Genomic DNA, 11,593 nt, shown 5'->3' on the forward strand with positions numbered 1-11,593 from the left:
CTCTCTGTCCTATCTACTTGCACCTGGGTCTTTGGTTTATGTGCTGAAAGTTGAACCAAATGTTCCAGACATGGCACAAGCGTGCCAAACCAACTGTATTAGTCCATATAATGAAGGACCTTATAGTTTGAGAAACCAATGAAACACTGCGTAACTGATTTTTCTTAAATGACACCTATGAAGAGTTAGTCATAAGTTGTCCCCCTGATATCTGCCAGCCAATAACAAACCTAGTTCCTATATGATTGCATATCTAGAAGTTTCCATTAACCAATCCCAACCCTTGATAGGTGTTTTACTATTGCCACGTAGCATGACGTCATTCTGACGCACAAAGAAAGTTTATAATTGTATTTCATGTGGAAATTGCTGAGAATGAGCGAACGTCCATTGATGTTCGTTGTTAACTCCCTGTTTAGACAATTGCTAATAAAACAGCAACTTGCCAATCTTGTTGAGTGTGTCTGGTTATTTGGACTCAGAATTATTCTAGTGTATTCTCATCCAGTAACAGATGCACGTTTCCAAGGGCAATAAGCTCACCCGACCTGCAAATACATAACCGCTGTGCGGGAAGTAGCTGGCGTTCAGCAGCCCTGCACCCCAGGCCACTACGCTTTAATTCCTGGGCCATCCCTGCCCAGCCATGCTACTGTGGTACTGTGTTCTTGTGCGGGGTGCTGGCGAGGAGTACACACAAGTTGCCAACTCCTTTCACTTGTATCGCTGTACAAAACCTTTTTGGCGCCAACCTGAACTGTGCCATTTCTCAAGGAGGAGAAGGTGGGGGAAGAGGGGCTATTTTAGAGTGAACATACTACCTTAAGTGCGGTACGAATTTAAGGGGCGAGGATGAGGACATGGACACGAGAAACAAAGGGGAAGAGGAGGGTCTACTGTAGCCTATGAGGACAGAAACTTGGAGGAAGAGACTAAAGGATGTTCACTATTCTGGTGGCTCCTACCTCCCAATTTGCATTCATGGGTTCCAGAGTGAATGATGACACAGTCTCCCTTTTACTGTGCTAATAAGGAATAAAACAACTGTCAACAAGGGGAAATGATCATGCCGTGCATAAAGTAGGTCCACCAACTCCTGGCATAAAAGGAGAAGAAGGAAAAGTAAAATAGACAAAAAGGCGGGCCATCTGCTCTCTGCCAACTCCCGGGTTCCAAAGAAAAAAGGAAAAGTACAATAAACAAAAAGACAGCCCATCCACCCTCCACCAATTACCGGCGTCCAAAGGAAAGTAAAAGCAACAAAAGACACGCCATCCACCCTCCACCGACTCCCGGCCTCCAAATGAAAGAATGAAATGGCGGGCGAACACATCGACAAAGGAGGACATGGCGGGCGCCGCCTCTTAGTGGGTGCGCCTGGCCAGCCTACCCCCACCCAGAGCACAGTTGGGATCAAATGGAGATCCGGGCCGGAAGTGGAGTGGGGATGATGCCCCACGTCACCCAGCGTCACCGGAAGGGGGAGGGGGGCCGCGGGGCCAAGAGAGAGTTGGGCTTATATAAACCTCAACACGCGTGGCTTTCTCTTCTGAAGAGCAAGTCCATGCCCCTCCAGACAAAGATCAACGTCTACAAGGCGATCATCAGACCAACCCTGACGTATGCCTCCCCAGCACGGATGACCTGCCATGAGCGACACCGGAAGAGTCTTCAGATAGTCCAGAACAAGGCCCTGCGGATATCGTCTGGAGCTCCAATCTTCACAAGGATAGCAGACCTTCAAAGAAACCTGGACATCGAGATGTTGGACGAACATCTAGCGAAGCTGAGTAAGAACTTCTGCCAAGGACTGGATCAGAACCCGAACCCTCTGATCAGAAGACTCATTGCCAGCACTGCAAACCCCTTCGACCGCTACCCGCTGCCCATCACTGCGAAGACCCTGTGAAACCAGCTCTACTGTGACAAGACCACACAGACCAAAACGAATACAAACCTACGACTACATACTCAACCCGAGAAGATGGAGTAATGAGGCTCAAGCCTCGGTATCCAAAGATCACCGCTGATGGATAAAAATCTATCAGCAAGAAGAACAAGCGCGCGCTTTCTCTTTCGGTCCCTGCCTTCCTTCCCTGCAACAGAGGGGAATTTGCGGTGTGCATTTCGAGGATCAAGAGGTCGTTCGGTGGCAAGCAGCAGGATTAACAGTTTCCAGAGGAGAGGAGCCTGAGGACTTTGGGAAGCACTCCAGCTGGAGGTTCGAGATTGCTTCATGAAGAGCTGTTCGGGGACAGTGCGGAAGAAAGGCAGGGTCGGAGGACTTGTGTTTCTCAGCCGGTAGGGACGTATGCTCAGGCTGGAAGAAGGAATTAGAGTCAGCAAGGCAGAACTGGATGAGTTGAGGGGCGCAGGTCAATAGCTTTGAAGTCCAGGACAGTTAACAACGACACGGGTCGGAGGCACGGTATATAGTTGCACTATTGGGGGGTGGTGCTGCTTGACTGCGAATAGGGGGTCGACGGAAAGCTAACTAAGGGGGTGAGGGGCAGCGGACATGAAAGGGGGGAAGAGCAGGGTAATGTAGGATCGGGCTCCCAGCAAAGAGGCCACACCGCGGATGGGAAAAGCACGAGTCCATGTGTTGAAACGCTAGTGGTTGGTTCCGGCATGTGGGCACACGAGGTTGGGGGGGGGGCCTAATCGATTTGAATCTATGTTTCTAAGGGAGGGAACCGCGAGGCGGCACAGGGTATGGGTACGATTTGGAAATTGAAAACACTTAAGTTTGTCTTTAGATTTTGTAAATAAATATGTAACAGGTTTGTTAGAAGGGAGGAAGGCGTGATGCAGTGCAGGGATGCGCTGTTTCTGGTAAAAGGGAAAGGCGAAAGTTGTTTCTGGCAATTTTATAAAAACAAAATCACCGTGTTTGGTCTAAGGGAGGACACATATTCAAATGCATAAGTTGGTTTTCTATGGCAGGAAACCGCGCGGCGGCCCAGGACATGTGTTGCAATTGTCTAAACTTATAAAATGTCAGGTGCCCCAAGGGAGGGAACTGGCTTGTGTGGCGCTGCGGAACTACAAAGGTGTTAGGGCTCTTGTTGGTGATGGTTAATCTGTAAATTGAGGGCACCAGGCTGCTCCAGGGATGTAACAATGAGGCGGTGCAAGTAGGTGGTTGTCATTACAGAGTTAAATATTGTAAAGTTGTCTCTTTTGTTTGAGTGCATTGAAATGCATCTGGGTTGAACTGCAATGCAGTGCAGTTTATTTGTTACGTGGGTGAAACCCCCATTATCTAGAGGGTGCCCCTTATACCTGTGCTTCGCATGCACCAGATTGTGTTATTACGGCACCCCGAGAATTAGAATGGGGCTCTCGATTTCGCAATTCCATACACGCCTATTTGTTTCTATGGGATGAAATTGTGCTGTGGGACAGGTTATGGGTGCAAATGGGAAATGCCATGTACCTTATGACGGTTTGATATCTCTTGAAATCGGAGCCGGGGGAGGGGGGTGGTGGAAGGGAGGAAACCGCGAGGCAGGTAGGGTATGGACCGCCATTTTGGTTTGTTCCCGAGAGACCCGCCTGGGTGCAGATAGGTCGCTGGTTGCTTTGGTCATGATGACGTGTACGTGGGCAAGCTGCTTGGGGCCTGTAGAATTTTAATTTTATTAAAGACTAGGAGGCGAGCATTAGTTCCCACCCGCGACTGTTTGATAATGATATTGTATGTAACAGTGTATGGTTATGATGACAAACTAAGTGCCACCCTGACATTATATATTTTCTGTTTTCTCTAGGGGAGGAGCAGAAGAACAATTGAGGGGATGGACTATGAAAGACGACGAGAGTTCAGTCATTGCGGAGTTATGTCGGAGTTATGAAGTCCTTGCTCGGTTGGCGTGACGTGAAGTTTTGGTATCAAGTCATTAAGAGCACATAAAAGAGAGGAGGAGCTCAGGGACAGGATGTGGTCATAACTGAGCTGGAGAGAAGGAAGGACTACAGAGACTTTGGGATTTGTAGTTTAAAGTGAAAGTCACATGGACATTTCTTTGTTGTTGTTTGATACAGTTGTTGAAACTGCTGAAGGGTAGTAATAAAGAAGTTGAAGCATAATGCTCGCCTCCAGTCTTGTCATAGAATGTATTTATAACTATGCATTTTGTTGGGAAAAGATTTTTGATGCAATGAAAATATTTATGATCGATGGTCCTGGCCGGGGCGTTTGTATAGTCACGGCACAAACGGCAGAAGTTGAAACTGCAGTGAACATGCACAGCGAGGTTAGTGGCTTAAATGTGCTCGTGCATGCAAAGTAGAGGTACACGCACTTGGGCAGAGGAGGTTACCGAGCGGGGGAATGTTCCTGGTGATGCAAACACTATATGTGCACGACTGTCCTGCGTAGTTCTGCAAAATTGTCAGGGGGAGAAAGAGGCATGCTGGAAGGAGCGGCGAGGGAGAAGGTTAGAGGCAAACTGGGCACGAAGAGTCTGGGAGCACCATTCGGAAGAAAATAGCATCTCGTGGGCTGTGGCCAGGCGTTATGAAGCGCCGGGCACACAAAGATTGCCTGGGGGCCCGATTTCACGGGGGTCACTGAGAATAGATTATTGGGGGCCAGCACACAGGATGGGGTATGGGGGAAGAGAATGGCACACACAAAGGGCAGGGGAACATCAGGCGTGCGGCAAAGAGGCCAAGCTTCGCATGGGGCCATGGGATGGGAATGACTAACGGGGCCGTTAGCAATGTCGAGTATGCAAGTTTACTCAGTTGTTTAAATGTAAACATTGCATCCCTGGTAGTAAAGAGCGGGAAGGTGCCAAAAACCAAGCAAAAGTACTCCAATGCTGGCCTTTGCAATACCTGCTGGAGTGTTGTGGAGTGGACTGGAGTGTTGCGTCAATATAACAGTTCACAATACACATAGCTACAAGAGGTGTGTTGCAGTGGCCTCGAACCGTACAGTGGAATGTGGGACAGCGTCGTGGGTAATGCGTTCAGGCAGAGATAGGGAGCAATTTCTTGACCTGAAGATTGAGGACTCTGTCAGTATGGCGGGGAGTGCGGACGGTGCGAACTAGTGAGACTAACATTCCCTATAAGGTAGGACTAGTCTACAGAGGACAGCAAGGCAGTAAAGAGGAATGCTTTATCCCAAGTGGGGGGTGGACAGGCAGGGCAAATTGCATGCTTCCAGAATTTAGGTTTGCCTAACTGGCCAGTCCCGGTTGCAGGAATGAAAAACGGAAGGCGGGGAAAAAGGGACAGGACGTACCACCATGCACCAGATCAAGACAACACGAGCGAGGGGTGAAGGGGCATAGAAGTAGGCTTTGGGAATTGATTATTTGGGGGAAGTGCGGGGGGACTTTGGGCTGTTAATAATTTTAGGAATTGGCGCTATGTATGCACCACGGGATGTGTTCCAGAAGGCACCCTTGCCCAAAATCAGTGGCAGGCGGGGGTTTAGCGTGAGATTTGCGGGAAAGCCAAAATGTAGGAAGGGCAGGCTTCACACGGGCTGTGGCACATGTATCTGAAATCAATGGCCTCAGCCGAACTAGGGGTAGGTAGCAGCACTAAGAATGCAGCTCCCGATGTTGGGGAAGCTAATGGCAGGCATAAGAATAAAAAAACACAGAGATTGCACTAGCAACTTGGCGCAGGGGCTGGGCAGGGCCGACAGTGGGGGGGGGGGTGGCTCGACATCACTACAAAGGCAAGCAGGGCTCACGAGTGCAATTAAATAAGAGGAGGAGGTATTATATAAGAGGAGCAATAGCAGCTGTTCACACAAATATTACTTTTTCACAGGTATCAGAGCCGAACATCATCAAGCAAACCGGGCAGCCGACATCCGAAATAGATCTTCATCGAAAAGGTAGATTAGGGGCCTCATAGACGATGTACACTACTCGGGCAAAATTGTTTGGAAGGGGTGGGAGAGGCACGGCACTGCAGTAGTTGACACCTTTTGTTTTCCACCATGTCGCATCAGGCAAGGTCAGAAAGCCCAGGGCTGGAGGTCATAGAGCTCCTGTTAGTGGAGGAAGGGCTAGCGGAAGAGGAAGTCACGGGAACGTCAACGACAGAATGGGGGGCCCATCCCTAGGAAATGGCAGCAAAACCATGATGGGGGGTAAAGAGGTGGGCAGAGGCACTAATGACTCAAAGGAATTGACACGCCAGGCATGCGTCACCGGTGGCGAACTGCAGCCGTCAGGGTAGGTGCAGGAACAGCACACAGCATGCAAAAGAATGGCAAAAACGAGCAGGGGCTCACACCAGAAGAAGACAAAAAAGGACTTAGAGGAGGGGTTGGCAACATTAAACGCATGCATGGGGGCACCAGCCCCAATGGCTACAGTGAAGACAGCGGCTCAAACAATCCTGGCTCCACCGCCGACCCAAACTCCCAAACCACCAGCAAACAACGACATAACATTGAACAGAAAGGGTGGGGCGGCCTCAACCAGTATGATCACGAATAAGGAGGGTGAGTTGGAGTTAATTCAAAGGATTGCAAAAGCTGTGTTTGTACTACACGAAGGAAAAGCTATGCAGGGGTGCCAGGTGGCTAGTAAAGAGGGTCTAGCCACAGGAGGGGCAAGCAACGTATGGCTAGAAAATGGGCTTGGGGCAAGCCAAAAGGTAATGGCCCGCAGCCCGGCGTTTGAAAACCCAGTGGGGGGGCAGGGCAATGCTGACAAGGACTCAGGCGGTTTAAGGAAGATCAGAAAACTCCCTGCCACGACTGGGCACGGTTACTCAACCTGGCTCATCCCAGAGTGGGTGAAGAATCAAATATGGTTGAGAAAATTCATAGATATCTTGTCGCTACTCCAGCGACAAGATATCCAAACGAAAGGCCAGGACACGATGCAGGAAAAGGGGGGAAGGGAGACTGTGAAGGCCAGGAAGGGGTGAGGCCCGACAAAACCCTTGCAAACGGGTTTGGCGGCATTTAAGATGATGGCGCAGACCATCTTGCAAAAGGAACCAAGGCCTAGGGCCCGCATTACTGAACTATCGGGCGTGTGCGATAGAGGAACACAATCAGTTAGGGGGTATTGAGTGGTTACTGAGGGTTCAGCGATTCCGCCTAAGGATGGTGCACGATCGAGAATTGAGATGGGATCACAAATCAGTTGAAGACTGGCTAGAGTCAACCAGGGGTACTGTAGAGAAACCGGACGGAAGGATTGTCCTAGCAGGAGGGTGCGATAATCGCACAGTGCACTTGGAAGGAGGGGGGTTCTCTCAGCCGGGGGGGGAAGGGTTTCCCGCTAGAGTATATCCAGATCAAAAACAAGGTGTTGGAAGAGAAGGCAAGAGGGAGGGGAACATTTGGAGTGGCGGGAACACCCCACAGCAACCAGGAGGGTCAAACAGGGGACCAACTACGAATGCATCAGGTGCCAGGCCACTGCATGGGATACCTCGAGGGGGCAGAGGAGGAGTCGGGAACTATCCCAACGGCAGAGCCCAGTTCACATGCAGGTTCTACAATGAGGGCGAATGCAATTGGGGACAAAACTGCAGATTTTGGCATAGTTGCGCCACGTGTGGGGCATTTGGCCAACAAGCAAGGAGCTGCAGGGGGGAAATGGGGAGCAAGCAGAGGAAATAGAGGAGCTATTGACTTCAAGCAGGAGAAAGTACTGTGTGGTTGCATCACTGTAAAAAGGGCAGAATTACACTGCGTTGGTAACTAAATAAACAAATTATTTTCTTCAAGGTGTCAGTATGTCTAGAGCTACTAGAGGAGACCGGCCAAGGGGGCCCATGTCGGTTATGGCGCACATGCCAAAACATAATGGTAATGATGGTACACCAGGGTGCGGGGGTCGATGGGATGGGGGGTCAAAGGAACTTTGCAAAAAGGGCCTGTCACCGATAAGGGTGGACAAATTGCTTCCTTGGCTATCACAGTACCCCCTGTTACGTGAGAGGGAACTCCTGGCAAGGGTTTTCACAATGGGGTTTCGCATTCCGTACAAAGGCCCTCTGGGAGCACGGATAGCAGAAAACTTGAAATCGGCAAAGGAGTGGCCCGAGGTGGTGAAGGAATAAATTAATAAGGAGGTGGCATTAGGCAGGGTGGCGGGCCCTTACCAGACAGCACCTTTGAAGGACTTAATAATATCTCCGTTAGGGATAGTCCCTAAAAAGGAGAAAGGAAAATTCTGCCTCATACACAATCTGTCGTATCCGAAATGGGAGTCCGTGAACGATTGGTTGGAGGAGGCGGACTGCTCTGTGTCATACGCATCCTTTGATCAGGCGGTCAGCCTCGCCAAAAAAGCCGGATAAGGGACATTATTGGCAAAAGTGGACATCAGGGCAGCTTTCAGGCTACTCCTTGTGCACCCGGAGAGCTATTACTTACTAGGCTTTCAGTTCGGTGGGAAAATGACAAATGCATGCCAATGGGGTGCAGCATATCATGCACATACTTTGAGGCATTTAGCTCCTTATTGGAGTGGGTTTTGAATGAGATGGAGAGTAGGGGAGCAAAACACATTACCTCGACAATTTCTTATTTGTGGGAAAACGGGAGACTGACGTCTGCAGCACACTGCTTCACAAGTTCACAAAACTAGCAGAAGAACTGGGGGTGCCGCTAGCGGGGGAAAAATCGCAAGGTCCATGCACAAGATTGCCATACCAAGGCATTGAAATCGACACAAAATTGGGGATCTATCACCTGCCAAAGGAGAAGATCGTAGAATGCATGGCAGATATCAATTGTAAGAAGATCCAATTAAATACTACAGCTAAGTCAATGCCTAGTCTGGGGTACGGAATGGAAACCCTTATTGATATATCTTTATGTCCAGTTCATGAAATCTGGACGACTACCCCTATATAACACCCCTCTCTTAGAATCCCCCTGACCCCACTGAGCCAAGAAGTAGTTCTGTTTTGCAAGTTTAAAAGGTTTATTTGAGAAAAATTAAACAAAATATATATATCACACTTTTATGATCAATTAATAATTAATACCACACTTAAAACATGAGCAGTGATCAACAGTGAATAATGTCCTACTAGTAAACTGATTTGGTTACCCCGGAGTAGTATAAGGATGAGGTAGCACACTTGTGAATAGGAACAGAAGAATAAGGTGGTAGAGAAGGCTTTATATAAGTTCAGATGGATGCAATGTTGAATGAAAATGCAGTACAGAAAATACTCAATATGATTTCAACAAACAATGTAATCACCTTTCTCTGGCAATCCACTCCCCCCCTTATGCAATGTAAGGAAATGAAGAGTAGCACACAGTTCTCAGACATGCAATCAAATGTAATTCAGTTCACCCCAGCAAGCTTAGACTACGGATAGAAGTTGAAACACAGGCCCAAAATGCTTTTATATGTGCTGGCAATGAAGTGAGGAATATGCTGAAAATGGTTTTAATTCCCTTTAGGAGGCTCAGGGTGAGTGAAAGATACTTGGGATGAGCTCAGGCTCCCTTTAACAATGCTCTAGGAGTAACTAGCAGGTTAAACGAATTTTTGGCAAAGGAAAGCAAGGAAGCTGCTGTTTTCACACGTGGCTGGATTTTTAACCAAATTGCGAATCGCGGCAAAATTCGCGAATGCGTGAATCGCGATTACGGCAAAAGGAGTAGCAAGTCGGTTCTAGGTTCATTAAAAAAGCTAAGATTCTAAGCTTTCAGAGGAAAGTTTCTAGCCCAAACGGTTCCAAAGATATGAACGATTTTGTAAAGGTCGTTTTTCGAATTTAAAGTAACTCAAATTGACAGGTGACAGCTTTTAAAAATGACAGATGACAGCTATGCGGCTGCAGAATTGACAAGTGACAGTTAGGAGGCAGTTCTACTTAGATTAAATAGATTGAATTATATCACTGGAAACTAAGAGATTTGGTTTCACACCGTCCTAGCTGTACTCACAATGTATTTGGAAGGTCTAGGTCTCACGGATCGGGTCAAGATGGCTTCGGTTCTGGTTTCGCCCCGGACGATCTCTGCGCACAGCGTCTGGTCTCTGCTCTGCTGGTCTAGTCTGACACTGCTCCTGGCCCGGCTCCTGGATCTCTGGGTACAGCGTCTGTGCACAGCTTCTGGATCTTTCTGCACAGCTTTCTCTGGACACAGCGCTGATCTGCACGGCTCCTTGATGCTGCTACCGCTGTTAGGTTTGCTGGATGCTGAGGCCTGCTGAGAAGATTTCTCAGTTTGTGGGTTTAGGCCCTTGCTTTGAGTTCTGAATCAAGTTCTTGGGAGTTTTAAAGTCTAAGTGTTGGATCTGGTATCTTCTGGATGTTGTGTGGTCCGGCAGAGCGCGTTGCAGCAACTGGATTTGAATGTCTCTACCTGTCCCAGTAGTCTCTTTTTATGTGTTTTGAAAATGGGTGTGTGCCTGGGCCTAGCTAAGCCTGCCCCTCTCTACTTGTCATTGGCCCAATTCTCCCCTCTCCCATGATTGGGGGAAGGAAATGTGAGTCAGAGTGATGCTGTAGGTTTTATGGGTCAGAGGATCCTCCCCTGGTCAGTTTGCCCACAAATTTATATTTGATTCAAATACATATTGCACAGATACACAGTTGTTTAAAATTACATGCACCCATCACATATCACATGAGGTATCCTCTGTTCAAACTCTGCTCTTCCTGGGGGCTTGCATTCAGAAATGGCAACATTTTGCACTTTTTAACTGGTTTTGCAATATCGGACATTTACCCAAATTTACACACATGTGCGCAAGGAGTGTGGACATTAATTGATGAATTGCCAGATTTTTAACATGCAGACATTTGGAGTGAAACCCTATTTTCCGCTAGCAACCCCCCAGATCATACCACCGGGTCTTAAAACCTCTTAAAATGTGGGCAGAAAAATCACAAGAATTATGGTATCATTTAGCTAATTTTGACAAGTCCGCACCATGAGTTATACATCTTTCTTAAAATCATATTCTGGCCAACAGGGGTGTGTCTTTTCAGGTCACATGGTGGAGAAACCAGTCTATCCACTTTCTTTAAGCTCAGCCTGTCCTCAGAGGGGCTGCCCCTCCCCGTTTCTGCCAAGAGGAAGCCACTTTACGACCTCCCCTATAAACCATCTGCCTGAGTCAAGGAAGGGGTTTGTTCAAAAGGAAGCCATTTACGACCACCCTAATAAACCATCTGCCTGGGCCCAGGACAGGCCTTTGTTCAACTCCCTGTAGCTGCTCCACCCCTAATCTAATCAGAGAGGTGACAACTCCTTTTGGCAAGGGGAAGAGTGGCTGAGCAGGTTTTAACTCTTGTGGGGGTAGATGTCAGGCAGAATTCAGTTTCATTAAGCCAGGTTTCAGTTAAATGTCACTTTTTGTCCCCCAGTCTATTACGATTTTTACATACACATTAAATAATGACTTCCTTGAAGTCATTTCAGAGTATAGTTTTACATTGTATCCACCTCTTAGCAAGTCTTTCCTTGGTCTGGTTTTGTTTCATTTATTCAGTTTTACACAAAAGTGTGGTGGTTTTAAAACGCCTGCTTTCTTATAGTTGTGAGTACTGGTAATGCAACCATTTTTGGGATTTAAGAAAATGAATTCCCCACAATTCTAGGTTGCTTTTGGCAATCAGCATTGCC

The 11,593-nt window shown here is 48.0% G+C and overlaps 1 long non-coding RNA gene across 1 annotated transcript in view; it reads left to right on the forward strand.

Annotated features, from left to right (window-relative positions):
- The window catches only part of LOC138579543 (uncharacterized), a 185,245-nt gene extending 181,153 nt beyond the window's left edge, over window positions 1-4,092 (forward strand). Inside the window, exon 2 of the long non-coding RNA XR_011304055.1 lies at window positions 3,774-4,092. This is a non-coding gene — a long non-coding RNA (uncharacterized lncRNA). The remainder of the gene's footprint in view (window positions 1-3,773) is intronic.
- Window positions 4,093-11,593: the final 7,501 nt, after the last annotated feature.

Source organism: Ambystoma mexicanum, chromosome 3p, assembly GCF_040938575.1.
Source record: "Ambystoma mexicanum isolate Mex_15411 chromosome 3p, UKY_AmexF1_1, whole genome shotgun sequence".
NCBI lineage: Eukaryota > Metazoa > Chordata > Amphibia > Caudata > Ambystomatidae > Ambystoma > Ambystoma mexicanum.